We start from the raw sequence: 15,815 nt of genomic DNA, 5'->3' as shown, positions 1-15,815 counted from the left end.
CTGGGATTACCCACCTGGAGCCGCCAAATCAGGATATCCCGCTGCTTACATGTTTCTCCCCGCTGATGCCAGACAGGATTAAAGATATCCTTATGGGGATTAAATCGGGCTCAACTATGGACCCCTGTCCACTCAGCATTTTGCAGATGATTCCTGACGTGGTGGCTCCAAAACTTACTTCCATTTTTATGGATGTACTATCCACAGGGGTATACCCCTCCACATGGAAGCAGGCCACTGTAATTCCCCTTAAAAAGAAGGCAGATTATACTGCCTTTGACTTAAGCAATCTGCGACCTATTTCCTTGTTACCGACACTAGAGAAGATACTTGAGAAACATATTAATTATGAACTATCTATGTTTCTTAATCAGGCTGGAGCCCTAGATCAGTCACAACATGGCTTCAGAACGGCTCATAGCACGGAATCAGCGCTATTAACTACCTCTGACTCCATCCGGAAGTTTCTGGATGAGGGCCAGGGCGCAGTTCTTGTGCTATTAGATCTCTCTGCGGCATTCAATACCATCTCGTCCGATATATTGGTATCTCGCCTCCACAATGTTGGAATAAGACAGGCCGTGCTTAAAATCCTGGAGTAATTTTTAAGGGACAGATCTAACATTGTTAGCTGGGAAGGTTTTAAAGCTCCGGCCTTCCATTTGCCATGTGGGTTACCCCAGGGCTTGGCATTGAGTCCTACGCTTTTCAATGTCTATGTGGCCCCCCTGGCAAGACTTATTCGATCTTATGGTTTTATGCCTTCCTCCTATGCGGATGACACTCAGATCATCATTCCAGTGTCTAGGAGCAACTGGGAGGAAGTGGCAGAGCAGTTTAATAGCTGCATGAAGGATATTAATCAGTGGATGAGACAGAATTGGCTTAAGCTCAATACCAACAAGACGGAGATTGTCCTGTACGGTTGCAGTAAGGATCTGTGGGGGCCGCAATGGTGGCCGGATGATTGTGGGCAACTACCAGTCCCGTGTGGAGCTACTAGAAACCTAGATGTGATCTTTGATGAAGCATTAAGTTTTAAACCATAGGTTAATGCCTTAGTGAAGTCTTGTTATTGGACCCTGAAAATCCTTAGGAAAATGTTACCGTTCTTGAAGCAGGAGGAAAGAATCACGGTTATGTTGGCATTGATTATGTCCAGAGTGGATTATTGCAATTCATTGCTGCTGGATATTGATGAGTGCACTGTGAGGAAACTGCAATTAATTCAGAACAATGCAGCTCGTATGATTCTGGCACTCCCACATTTAGCTCCGGCTTCCCTTAGCCTAAAGTCTCTTCACTGGCTGCCGGTGGGCAAGAGGATTATCTTTAAATCTCTTTGCCTTACCTTTAAAGCACTATATGGGGTTGGTGCAGAACACTTGGTGGACAGACTCAGATGGTATTGTCCAGGACACGCCCTAAGATCGGAGAAGTCTTTTCTGATCCAGGTCTGTAGGATGTGCAGAGTTAGGTGGGGAGATAGAGCATTCACAGTGGCGGCTGCCAGATATTGGAATGGTCTACCTCTTGATATCAGGAAAGAACAAAACTTCGCGATGTTTAAGAAAAGGGTGAAAACCTGGCTGTTTCCTCAGTAGGGCTATTGGCTCCAGTCGTCTTCTTATCCTTTATGTACCTCAAGCGCTTCGATGCCAAGGCCGGAACGCGCTATATAAATGCCCATATACATACATACAATGTCTGTGCATAAGGGGATGGGAGGTATATGGTGGGCCATGAGTATAACAGTCCGGACGGATGAATAATACCTTTTCTCATGTCTTTTTCAGCAGGTCAGTGCCCATCAGAAAAAGGGTATTTAGCGTGCCATCGCCAAGAAGGTACGGACCCAGGGGGTCTCTGACAGGCGGAGAACCCACTGTCGCAAACGGTGGGAGGACCTGCACTGCTGGGCAAGGAAGACGGCAGAGGCCCAGCTAGAGCTGGCCTCCCTAGGAGGAAGGGGTGCCTGTCGTACCATGACCCCCCTGATGTTCTGCATCCTGGCGGTGGCCTATCCGGAGTTGGATGGGAGCTTGAAAGCATCACAGCAGCCACAAGGGGGTGAGTACAGATGCAGATTCAAGATTTTGCCAGTGTTAAGGTGTTACCTGGGCGGAGGATGTGGGTCTGTGGGTGCCCCTAGGCCAGAGCAAACATGGCAGGGTAGGTTCCATGATGGGCAAGTTCAGATGCACTCCAACCCCAATACTGCTAGTGGACATCTACCACTGGGCAGGGCCCTGTGGGTTTCAGGTGTGCAGCTAATGGTGTTAGGCATTGTACCCCATGCCCTGGTGACCAGCATTGTAACTGGTAGTGCATGGCCTAGTGCATAGGGCTAATCCCTCTGAGTTGTGTATGCCAATGGTAGTGTTGTTGCTGGCATTGACCAAGTGTATCCTGTCTCTCCCCCCACATTTTGTTTTGTCACCCTGTCCTTGTGTGTGTGCATTATCATCATCTGGCAGAGGAGCAGAGGCACCGGTGACTGAGGGAGCTGCATCCCACATGTGCCTGGAGGCCGAATCCACCGATGGTGAAGGCACCAGTGGGACGGAGGGCGAGGGGAGCACCACGATGGAGACAGGAGGGACAATTCAGACAGCGACACCTCCTCCGATGGAAGCTCCCTGGCAGTGGCAGAAACCTCTGTGCCCACCCCAACAACAGGTACAGCGACCACCCCGTACCAGCACCACCCTCCCAGCAGACCCTCAGTGAGTTTCCCTTGCCCACTCACCCAGGAGGGCGGGCATCTCCTTCGCCCCAGGTTCCTCAGGCCCTACCCCAGTCAGCACTGCTGCCCTCAGTGAGGATGCTATTGACCTTCTGAGATCCCTCTCTGTTGGGCAGTCAACCATACTGAATGCCATCCAGGGTCTCGCAGGTCATTTGCAACAAACAAATGCATACCTGGAGGACATTTACTCTGGCGGCCCAACAGAGAGCATTCCAGGCTCTGGCCAACTCACTGATGGCAGCCATTGTCCCTGTCTCTAGCCTCCCCCTCCAACTTCCGCTACCCACTCCCATTCCCCTCAACCCCATCCTATCCCAAGCACACCATCAGACCAGCATGTACCCAAATAAACACACAGAAGTGGCTTAGGCAAACACAAGTACCACACTTCATCCCGCAGGCACTCACACAAGCACCATCCAGATGCAGAGACCCCAACATCCACTGTCTCCACTGTGTCCCTCTCCTCCTCCTCGTCCACCTCCTTCCCAGTAGCATCTTAACTCACACCTGCATGCACTACATCCTCATCCACTACCTCCATCACCAGCACACCTATCACAACACACCCCTCACTGGCAGTCACGACCCCCACATCCATGCACACGTCCCCGGTGTCCTCTCTCGCTGTGTCTGTGCCCCCTCCTCCCAAAGTACACAACCGCAAGCACTCAGACACCCAACAGCTATCCACCTCACAACAGCATCCAGCCCATGCACCTGCACCTGCACCTGCACCCAAACACAGCAGACAGACACCTCCTACAACTACTCCCTCTTCCTCCACTCCCAAACCTGCACCCTCTTCCAGCCCCAGTGTCCCTAAAAGGCTTTTCCTCTACATCCTTGACCTATTCTCTGCTCCTCCCCCGTCCTTCACTTCGGGCAATGGTGGCCAGAACCCAGTCCAGCACCTCAGCCACCCAGTCCACGGCCACTGTAGTTTCTACAGCTACTGCATGTGTGAGAGGCTCCAAGGAGGCACCCGTCAGTACAGCCAGTGTGCCTGCACCACCTGCCAAGGGCAAGAAGGGTCCACCAGCTAGTAAGGGCAGGAAGAGGACACACACCAGCAAGAGGAAGGAGGCATCACCAGCCAGCAAAGGGAAGGAGGGAACACCAGCCACCAAGGGGAAGAAGGCAACACCAGCCAGCAAGGGGAAGGAGGAAACACCAGCCAGCAAGGGGAAGGAGGCACCACCAGCCAGCAAGGGGAAGAAGGGAACACCAGCCAGCAAGAGCAGGAAGGGAACACCAGCTGGCAGAAGCAAGGAGGCACCACCATCTGCCAAGGGCAGGAAGGGGACAACAGCTGCCAAGGCCAATTTAACAGGAACTGATGCTGCAGGCAGGATGGATCTGGTGCCTGGGGCTGGAGCAGCATCTGGCCATACACCAGCCATGGCACTTCAGCTGTCTGAGGCTGCAGGGAAAGGGCTGGAGCCACCCCCACCACTGACAGCACCGCCACCTGCATCGCTGCCAGCACCCCCACCTGCACCACCAGCAGCACCACTGCCAGCAGCAGCAGCCCCAGTGGGCAGCTGTATGAGGCTGCAGGGGACGGGCTAGAGTCTCCCCACACCACTGACAACACCACCACCTGCACCGCTGCCAGCACCGCCACCTGCACCACCAGCAGCACCACTGGCAGCAGCCCCAGTGGGTAGCCGTCCGAGGCTGCAGGGGACGGGCTGGAGCTTACCCCAACCACTGACAGCACCGCCACCTGCACCGCTGCCAGCACAGCCACCTGCACAACCAGCAGCACCACTGCCAGCAGCAGCAGTCCCAGTGGGCAGTCATCCGAGGCTGCAGGGGACGGGCTAGAGCCTCCCCCCACCACTGACAGCACCACCACCTGCACCGCTGCCAGCAACGCCACCTGCACCACCAGCAGCACTACTGCCAGCAGCCCCAGTGGGTAGCCATCCGAGGCTGCAGGGGAAGGGCTGGAGCTTCCCCCTACCACTGACAGCACCGCCACCAGCCCCGCAACTGCCATCCACTGAGCAGCCATCACCGCCGGCGGGCAGTGTGTAGTCATGCCTACATGGGCTGTAGTGCGTCCTGGCCCATTAAACAACTGTTGGTGTCACACCCAGGTGAAAGACTGTGCCCTTGCACCATCTAGGATCAGCATCACAGGGCAAAATGTCTCCTCCGGAACCAGTGGAAGAAGGTATCCCCCTCACCCCCTCCTTGCTAGGATGAAGCCGACTGGGCACAATGCCCCCTCCAGAACCAGTGGAAGAAGGCATCCACTCACCCCCTCCTTGCCAGGATGAAGCAGACTGGGCACAAGGCCCCCTCCAGAAACAGTGGAAGAGGCCATCCACTCACCCCCTCCTTGCCAGGATGAAGCACACTGGGCACAAGGCCCACAACAGAACCAGTGGAGAAGCCATCCACTTGAGAGACTGTAGCCTTACACTCCCCAGGACCAAGCAGTGGGCAAACCACCCACTAGAGAGACTATGGCTTTGCACTCCCCAGGACCAAGCAGTGGGCAAACCACCCACTTTAGAGACTGTGGCCTTGCACTCCCCAGGACATCGTAGAGGGCATGTTGCCCCTTCCAGGAGCAGTGGCGTTGTACCATTTTCTGGAAGAGGTGCCCCCCCACTCCCTGCCCCCCTGAGGTGCCTGTGTTTTCGACCTGATCCCTGCAGTGTTCTCTCCGTTTTGAGGCAGCAGTCAAGTGTTGCCTTGGCCTATGTGTTATGGCCCTGTGGGCCCCGGACATTTTGGAGTGGGCATTGTTCCTCCATTTGTATATATTGTACATACTGTTTAGTGCTTTATGGGCGTATTTATCTCAATTTGTAATATTATACTCACTTTAATCAATTCCTTTTGTCCTTGCATTATTTGTGGGGGGTATGGGGTGAATATGTTATGTTACTGTATCTGTTTGTGCGTATGTTGGTGGGGGTGGGGGTGTTGCGTGTATGTGTCCTCTCTCCCCCACCCCACTTGTGTGCTAGGTGCGGTTCTCACCGATGTCGTCTTCGCCGCTGTTCGTGTTCCTGGTGTAGGAGGAGGTAGACCAGCATTGGAAAGATGTGCAGTTCGGGCTCCATGGCGTTGTGGTTCTTCCTTGAGTGTTGAGAGGTGAGTCGTTTCCCTTCTGTGTACTGTTTCCATTGTGCTTTTGATGGCGTTGGTACCGCCCCAGAAAAGCTGGCGGATTGGTGTGTCATAATAGAGTGGGCAATACATTGTCTTCCGCCTGGCTGTTAGCAGTTACCATTGCGGTGTATGTTGCTACCGCCGTGGCCGTCGGTATGTTAAAGTGGCTGTCTGTGTTGGTGGTTTCCGTCGTGGTCATAATTCCATTTTTGTTACCGCTGGCATGTTGGCGGTATTACCAACGCTTTATCACCGACCGCCAGGGTTGTAATGAGGGCCATAATGTCAATCCTGGTCTATTCTGACACAATGTTCTTGAAGTTGTTGAAGGAGACTCAAAATCTTATGTTATTAACATTTACCACAGATACAAGATAGGTATTTATATTACCAATCTATCTTTCTAAACTTGTGACTCATTCAGATAGGCAAATACGTTCGGAAATCATTCATCAGTTAGCAGAATAGCTGAGAAAAGGCCTGACTCACAAAGGTAAACTTAGACTTTTGGTCTGAAATTAGACCAAAAGTTTAAGCTGCAGATTTAAGAGCCCCTAATGCCACCTTAGCACCGCCATTATGTCATTATTTTTACGCTAAGGCCGCACTTAAGTGGCATTTTCCCCACACCATATTTACAAAGTAGTACAATGCATGCATTGCGCTACTTTGTAAATGCTTGCACCACATTATGCCTGCACCAGGCATTATGTATGCAAGGAGGTGCATTCCCCCGTTAAGGGGGGGCAAAAATATGGCACAAGGAAATCAAAGAGACTTCCTTGTACCATTTGTTCTGCACTTTTAACACCTGCTCAGGACAGGCGTCAAAAAGTGGCTCCCATTATTTATAATGGGTCCCTATGTACTTTGCAGGAGTAGTTCCAAAATGCTGGTGCTACTCTTGCAGAGTACATCAATAGCGTCAAAAAAATGATGCTATTGTCCCCTACCCTGTGCCATGGTGTGCCGTATTTTAATTTGGGGCAGAGACTCTGCACTCCGGGCAGAATTGACGTGCTCAGGGCAGAGAATCCGCACCCGCAGTGGAGTGATTGCAAATTTCATACACCTGCAGACTATTAATACCAGGCTCTGGTCTTTCCACACTGACACTACACCTGCCTGCTCTGTGCCTGAAAACATGCTACCTTTGAGGAGGAAGAAAAATTATACTGAGGTTGAGACCACCATGATACTCATGCTCATAGTGAGGCACTGCAAAAGACTGCAAGGTCACCACCCTCCAGCAACAGTGCCACACAAAAGGCAGCCATATGGCAGCATTTGGCTACAACAATCACTGCATTGGGGGAGGATGTCTGTACAGTCACAGACATCAGGAAGAATTGGTAGGTTGAGAAAAGGTGGATGAAGGAGAAGTACAGCAAGATAGAGGTGGCCAGAGCGCTCCCTACTGGACCAACTGGAGCCCGCCTCCATCTCACCCCTCTTACGAGGGATGTTCTCACCACTATAGACCCCCACCTGTTCCACGGGCTGCCTGTGAGTGATGACCTCAATGTGGTGCCAGGTAATATGTGATGAATCTAACAGTGGCACGAAATGATAGTTTTCTGTGATACACTACAAATGAGATTGTGGTTGGGTTTCCCAAAATGTTTAAATTGCATGGTGAGTTACACCCTCATGTGTCTCATTTATACCATTGCACTACAAGTCCCAAGATCCTTTGTGATGGAAATGGCAACTTAAGATTCCTCAATCGAAAACAGTGGCCCATCACTTCAGGTGTATTACATTGGTAAATGGCAATCAATTATGTGCCTCATTCACTCACCATTACTGTTGGCATGTAGATGACAAGCTGCACATATTCAACATGTTTTGGTTATGTCTGATGACTTTTCCCATTTGTTGTCGTGTACAGCCAGAGTACATTCATCCACTGCAGAGTGGTCCCTGCCCCAGCAGGGGGGCAACGTCTTGGGACATATCAACCCATACCACCAGCACAAACTGGTATGTAAAAATGCTCAGGAGAGTTTCCAAACTCCCACATGGTGATCAGACAACCCATAGATATTTTGCATAGCATCCGTTAACAGTCCCGAACCTTTGCACTGAACTAGGTAATGTTGTGCATCACGTGTTAACTAGAATGTAAACTGAAAACACTCATATCATTGCAGGCCCTGTGACATTGTCCAAAATACCACAGCCCACAACAATGTCTGCTACACTTATGGATGTGATATCCGGTTAGACACCACACATTGAGTGGATGTGGGACCCTGGTAAATATACGTAATAATGACTTTACCAAATGTCTATGCTCCCAAAAATGGCCTAAATGTCAGCTGTGTGGTGTGTGGCTCATATCACTGTTGTCTCTCATCATAACAGTATACCACTTCATAACATGTCCCCTAATGAAAGGATGACTCAAAATGTACAGTAAGTGAGTATAGTGCTTACCTCTTTGCTCATATTGTCACTTATGAAGAGAAGTAGAAACAACTGATTTGAAAGACCATTATGTGGATACTTGCTAACAAAATCCAAATGCCCAACATGAATGGTAATTGATGTGTATGAGGACCGCACTGATGCCAGCAGAGTTGTGTTTGGGGAGTTTTTTTTTGGGGGTGTTAAGGTGAGTGTAGAGGAAGTGAAACATAATAATTTGGTGGTTGAACTGCACAATGTGAAACCAGTGAAGGTGGGGATCATACCAGCTTTTCCACTTAACCAAAATGTGTGATCCTAGCCAAATGTTGATTTCCACTTTGCCCCATCTACGTCCATAGTTACATATCAGTAAACCTTGAATCCATGACTTCAGGATGTGTGCTGTACAAAACCTTATTCAGTGTCAGGTAAACTAGACTATAATGTTGTTGATATATAAGGGGAAAATAGGCCACAAAAAAGAAGTGAACAGTACAAATGTCTGACCTCCCAAGCTACAATGGGCATTGTTGACCTGGGTTTGGGGTTTGTGGGGGAAGGGGTTAGAAGAATTAAAGTTACCCAACTCTTGGTTGACAATTATCCCTATACATTGCTATCTGCAAAGCACTGACGAGATCTGATGTGCAAAGGGGAAACAGGTCTGCATGTTGAAATAACCTTCCTTAGAAATTTGAAGAGACCACATCAAACTCATGATGCATGATTTCCCCAAAAATGAAGGGGTATCCAAAAGTAGGTGGGGCAGGACACCCTGGTACCTTCCTTTACTTAACTATCAGTAACCTTAAAATACACATTTGCCTCTTATTGTGAAATCTTGTTGATGTCAGTGCCTTGTTGAGTCAACAGCTGCCCAGTGCTGCTGTTGACCATGGGGCCACATGTAAAGGTCAGGAGGGCCACATGCTTCCCCCACCCATAAATTGCAGATCACTGATCTATACCTATGACATATCCATGTAAAATAATTGCCAATATCCCTTGCTCTTAAATATGGGCATATGTGTCATATATGTCACACTGCAGCTGCTGTCAGGACATCCTTCATGTCCCCGAAGACACCATCCAGGGGTTTGGGAGACATCCTGGATGCAGTAGTGAAACCCAATACCATCCAGGTAACTGTGCCATATAGTTTTGTAAACTATTGAATCCCAATTCATTCACAATACCCAAATCCTTGTGGGAGGACATTAGTACATCTAGCCACTTTTGCATAGCATATGAAGTGGGTGTATAAAATGCTCCCAACATAATCAGTAATGTGTGTGTCAAGTGTGCATGCAAACATATAATTCATGCAGAACATTATGATTCTGTCATTTATTTCTCAAGCTGTTGGGTCAAGGAGCACATCTTCTGCTACACACTTGAGGAGCTAGGTTCAGCATCTGATATCAAATGGGATCTCAGTACCACACAGAACTGTGGTTGGAGGTGGTGAGTTTGCTTCTGCATTGCACATCTGTATTGAACACCTCAGAGCTATGATGTGAGCTGTCACTTGTAGGTGTACACAAACCAGATCACATATGGAAAATCTGTTGATGCATAGATCATTTTATTCAACCCTTGTGTTGCACCACATGTTTTTTTAAGGTAAATACTTATCCTGTTGCAACCTCTGCCTTTCAGGTGCTGAGAAAGATGATTCGCTTCTGGAAACATCGACCAGTGGCAGATGACGGGCAATCAAAGGGGAAAACTCACTCCTCTTCTAAGCAGCCTTGTCAGCAAGTTTCTACAGCAGGAGGAGGAGGAAGTAGAGGAGGAGGAAGACGATCTGGTGCTGTTTGCAGAGGATGACAAGGCTGATCCCGTGAACACCATTGTTAGCCCACTGGGCAAAAGATCTAAGCCCACACCTGCTCAAGCCAGCACATTGCCTCCCACCCCACCCCTGAAGATTCCCCATTTCCAGCAGTCAGCCAATCAGCCACAGCATTCACATACTCCAACACAACCATCAACCCCTCACAGCCCTCATGTCCATGTCAGACATGTTGGTTCCTCTACACACTTCTCCCATGACAGTGTATCCTAGGCCTTCTCTCCACCATCTGAGGGACATACCACCCCTTGTGAGGAGCAGGTATCCCCTATGCATTGATCTCCGGTCCAGAGCCTCCCACATGCCACCCCCTCTGCTGCTGGTGGTATTTGAGGCCATCCCATGTGGAGGAGGCTGGCTGATGGTCATGGTGGCCAGGGGGAGGAACACGTTTTCTATCAGCAGGCTGATGTGAGTTAGGGCATTCGTGCACAATGGCTGCTCTGACTGACAAGTCAGACTCACTACAGAACATGTGCTAATTCACTCAGATGGTCGACAGACTGACATCATGGCAATCCATAGGGGAGAAAGTGCAAGACACCATGCCTTGGCTATGAAGATGATGGGGGGCATGCTGAAATTGATATTGTCACCCTTCACGGTCAACACATGGAGGGGACCCAAGACATCTACCTGGACCACCTCACACCCAGTCACCAGTACCACAAACTGCACAGGTACCACTTCCCTTGCACATGACCCCCACTGCACAGTCATGTCCCCTTCATGCCCAGTCACATCTCCCACCTGTAAAGCCACCATCACCCCCTGTACAGGTATCCTCACCCTCTGTCCGGTCACATCCCCCACTTGTACAGCCACCATCACACCCCTGTTCAGGCACATCCCCCACCTGTACAGTTACTCTCACCCCCTGTACAGGCACAGGCACCACACCCATCTTCACATCAGCACCAACATGTTAAACACACTTACTCATGGAGATCATCACCACCATAATTGCGAAGTTGCAAGAGGGGCCTCCCATAATCAATGTTAGATATGTTTTGACTACACTTTGTAAATATAAGATATCTTCCACATTTCAAATGAGTTGAGTGATAGTTGATGATGGTCAATTGGTTAAACTGGTTGTAGGTCATATATGTGTTAATATAGTGTGTAAGATATGTATATTAGTAGAACCATCTGTGTACAAGGTATCTAGTTAAAAACATAGCTAAACACCTAATAATGTAACTTAAATAGTTGAAGTACAGCAAATATAATGAAACATGGAACACAGAGGTGTAGAGTTTTTAAACTTTACCTGAAATATCATTTTAAATTTAAAAAAACTGTCAATTTGAAAGGGAGTAAGGAAATCAAACAGAATATAAAATCAGATTGTGTAAAGGGACTTAGAAGGGGTGGGCAAAATAAATATAACATGTCAGGAAACATCTGGGGAACTAGTCTATGTACAAGGGGTAAATACAATAAATACAAAAAACATCCACTATCAAAACAATGTCCAGTCATTGGCCCTCCTCACTGTCATCCCTTAGAATAATGTCCAAATCCTCTGTGCCTGTGAACTGTTCTTGGCAGGCAAGTGCAGGACCAGACGGCACATGGGAGTAGGAAACATGAGCGGTAGGAGGGGTAGCACGGGAACAGAGAAGGAAGACAAACTGGGAGACACAACAACAGTGATGGTGGTGGGGGTTCTGGGCCAACTCAGACAAAACAGCTGCCCCGAGGAAGTGATGGAGGCACTGAGGTGAGCCATGTCTCAGGATTGTGCCTCTTGGAACATACCGAGTTCATCTTTGATCCTGTAAGATCCAAGAGGGCACATTCCTCTCAACCTCTGTTGCCAGCATCAGTTCCTGTGAGGCAGCCTGAGGAATTACTGTACATGGAGGGCTCTGGGTCAAACAAGAAGGATGTGGGGTGTCAGGGGCAAGTGCCTTCCTCAGCACTTCTGGTCGGGCACATGGAGGGGGGGAGAAGTGGCAGGGGTGCAGCTGAAGGCCCCAATGGAATTGGGGACTCATGAATTAGGAAGGGGTTGGTGGTAGTCTCAGATGGCAATGGGGCCTGCTCTGGGGACATCACATCAAAATCATGACCTTCTGGGACAGGTGATACCTACATTCTTTCCCCCCAGTGGCTGGTAGTGTCCTGCTCAACACCCCCCCCCTTTAATGCCCACAGCTTCCACCTGGGCTGATGGTGTAGTTATTGTATTGACCGTCCGGGCGGGTGCATTCCCCTGCTTTGGTCTTCTTCTCCCTCCTCCTCCTCCTCACTGGTGTATTGAGAGGTCGTACCCACCTACAAGCAGAGGTTCCAATCTCCTGCCCCCGGTCCTGGGTAGATGTCCGAATGGCCAGCCGGGTCCACTGAAATAGAAGGCAAACAATTATGTAGTTGTGTACATATCACAAAGGAGCTCACAGCAACATTAAGCAAGTGGTGGCTTTGTAAACCTTTGATCTCACTAGGCAGTGTAATGTTTTGGGAGATAAAACATATGTGTATTTTCACATAATGTCATCATATTAGACACAGAATCCCAACTGTCTCAAGTTTGTTCTCTATCTTCTTCAATATTTACTAACCCTGACCTTTAGCATTGGTGTGATGTGAGTTTCAGGACAATGAAATGCGGTTAGTTTCCAATGTAAAAATCCTCAACTCGGGATAGGACACAGTCAGGATGGATTTAGCCACACCTGAAAGGGGTTCCAGGATTATCCTGTAATGTGCAGTGTCAACAGTCATACGCTTACTCTCAAATGTCATCTGTTGTGGAGCATACAGAAGCACTACATACCTACAAAATAGGGTAAACGGAGACATGGTCTTGAGTTTTACTTTGTCAAAGATGTGAGTCAAAATATTGGAATACCCCTAGAGAACATCAGACCCTGCAGATGATGAAGATGTGTGTATGTCCTCTTTGATTTGTTTTTATCATTTTGCTTGCGACAAGTATCACCAAGTCAGCCCTTCCTTCATCAACATAAAATATGTTATTCAACATATGAACACAAACAAAGCATGATGAGACAGCATCCAACTCCCAAACCCCTCATATACCAACAATAGACATTATGCAAGCCCTTCCATCCACATTGGATACAGCAGTTATGAGGTCCTTTGAGGACTAGTTCTGATTTTTTAAGTGCATTTATTCATTAAAATGCACCTGTAAGCTAAATTGTCCCCGATTTTGGTAATCTACTACAAGTCCTAGAATGCCCTCATAAACCATTCTTCAAATTGCTCTAAAGAGCCTTTGACCTCACAAATACTGTAACTATTTCGCACACAGGCTGAAAACTGCAAACAACACACACAAAAACCATGCATGAGACAGCATCCAACACCCAAACCTCCTCACATACCAACACTAAACATTGTGCAGGCCCTTCCTTCCCCATCGGATATAACAGTTATGGAGTCCTTTGGAGACTAGTTCTAATTTTGTAATTGCATTTATTCGTTAAAATGCACCTGTAAGTGAAAATTTCCCCAGTTGTATTTACTACACAAGTACCAGAATGCCCTCATGAAGCATCCTTTAAATTGCTCTAAGGAGACCTTGAGTACTGTTATCATTACACACATGGGCTGAAAGCTGACAAATAAACATGAATTGACATCTCTTTCACCACTCACATCATACTACCAGACACAAAAAGCACTTCATGCGCATACCAGGTCTCTGCTGCTTATGCTCTTCCAGTTGAGTGTGGAGGGTCAGGCTGGCTGTTCTCAGGATCCTCCGGTACAGTGAGCTCAGGCGAGGATTCTGTACGTGTGGCTGGGAGGACAGTAGTTCCTGGGCCTTAATCCTGGTCCAGTGTTGCAGGTCCTTCAAGTGCTTCTTACACATTTTGATCCGCCAATGGTATACACTGACTGCACTGCAACGCACTGCTATATCTTTCCAAAATCGGTTGTGCACTGCAATATTCAGCTGTTGTTCGGGGTCCCCATAAAGCTGAGGGCAATTATAAAGCATTCCCTTAGCCAAGATGTTTAATTCACGCTCGCTAAAAGGGGGTGCCTTGTCATCAAGTCCTTCAGCCATGTTGGGGACAGGATAGGTACACAGAGCAGCAGGATGGCAGAGGATCTTGTTTGCAGGTGGGGATGGCTCAGAATGACTGTAAAATGGTTGGCAGGAGCTTCCTGTTGTGGCCTTCCTGCTGTTTCTTTCCTGTTTGTCTTATCCTGTACGTTATTGTTGGGTTCCAGCCTGACTGCAGATTCTCCACCCCAAATGTAGAGTCTCTACTCCATGTGTGGAGTGTACGCTCTTTGGGCAGAGATTCCACACTTGTGGTGGAGAATCTGCTCTTAAGCTGCTAAACAATGATTTACTAAAGAAAATTACACATAGGCATCTAAAAGGCAGGAAATACAGTACCTAACATTACATACAGACAGTTTAAGGTTGTCTGAGCTGTCTTCATCACATACAAAAGAGCATAACTTTCCTACAGCTGAATTAAGCTGGCCAAACTGTATTATGCATATATATATTTGCATTGCACCACTCATGATGCAATGATCTATGTCAGTTACAAGAAGCAAAACAAAGCCAATTTGAGTGGCCTAGGTTGGACTCATAAATCAGAAGTAGCGGTATGCTGCACACGTTGCTGCATTACACTACTATTCCCTGGCTTACGGTGGTTTGCAACACACATAGATTTGGACACATCCCCAAATTTTTTATAAACTGTGTTTTACTAGTTATTCAAACAAATGAAAACTGTGCATTCAATTTAGTACAAGGTTAAAACAACCAGACTGTGCCATGGAATAGTTCCGCCTTATGTAGAGAGGCAAAGTGCTAAGACATTCAAGCTTTGAGCATTAAGTTACAACAAGGATGTCTTCCTAGGTGTTAGACCTGACAGCCTAAGGGTTGTCACCCCTAACTTTTTGCCTGCCTCCCTCCACTTTTTGGGACACTGTTTTTGCTGGTTTTTAGACTCTGCACACTTTACCACTGCTAACCAGTGCTAAAGTGCATATGTTCCCTCCCTTTAAACATGGTAACATTGGATCACACCCAATTGGACTATTTAATTTACTTATAAGTTCCTAACACTGTGCACTATATGTGCCCAGGGCCTGTAGATTAAATGCTACTAGTGGGCCTGCAGCACTGGTTGTGCCACCCACGTAAGTAGCCCTTTAACCTTGTCTCACGCCTGCCATTGCAAGGCCTGTGTGTGCAGTTTCACTGCCAATTCAACTTGGCATTTAAAAGTACTTGCCAAGCCTAAAACTCCCCTTTTTCTACATATGACACCCCTAAGATATGCCCTAGGTAACCCCTAGGGCCAGGTGCTGTGCAGGCAAAAGGCAGGACATGTACCTATGTAGTTTACATGTCCTGGTAGTGTAAAACTCCCAAATTCGTTTTTACACTGCTGTGAGGCCTGCTCCCTTCATAGGCTAACATTGGGGCTGTCCTCATATATTGTTTGAGTGATAGCTGCTGATCTGAAAGGAGTAGGAAGGTCATATTTAGTATGACCAGAATGGTGATATAAAATCCTGCTGACTGGTGAAGTTGGATTTAATATTACTATTTAAGAAATGTCACTTTTAGAAAGTGAGCATTTCTCTGCACTTAAATCTTTCTGTGCCTTACAATCCACGTCTGGCTGGGTTTAGTTGACAGCTCCTTGTGCA

The 15,815-nt window shown here is 48.0% G+C and overlaps 1 long non-coding RNA gene across 1 annotated transcript in view; it reads left to right on the top strand.

The window, feature by feature from the left end:
* Positions 1 to 15,815, top strand: part of LOC138296472 (uncharacterized) — an 88,387-nt gene that overhangs the window by 63,158 nt on the left and 9,414 nt on the right. The window contains exon 2 of the long non-coding RNA XR_011203840.1: positions 1,797 to 2,070. This is a non-coding gene — a long non-coding RNA (uncharacterized lncRNA). The remainder of the gene's footprint in view (positions 1 to 1,796; positions 2,071 to 15,815) is intronic.

This window comes from Pleurodeles waltl, chromosome 5, assembly GCF_031143425.1.
Source record: "Pleurodeles waltl isolate 20211129_DDA chromosome 5, aPleWal1.hap1.20221129, whole genome shotgun sequence".
In the NCBI taxonomy this organism is placed as follows: domain Eukaryota; kingdom Metazoa; phylum Chordata; class Amphibia; order Caudata; family Salamandridae; genus Pleurodeles; species Pleurodeles waltl.
The sequence above is the reverse complement of the archived record's forward strand: the minus strand, read 5'-3'. Positions and strand labels throughout refer to the sequence as shown.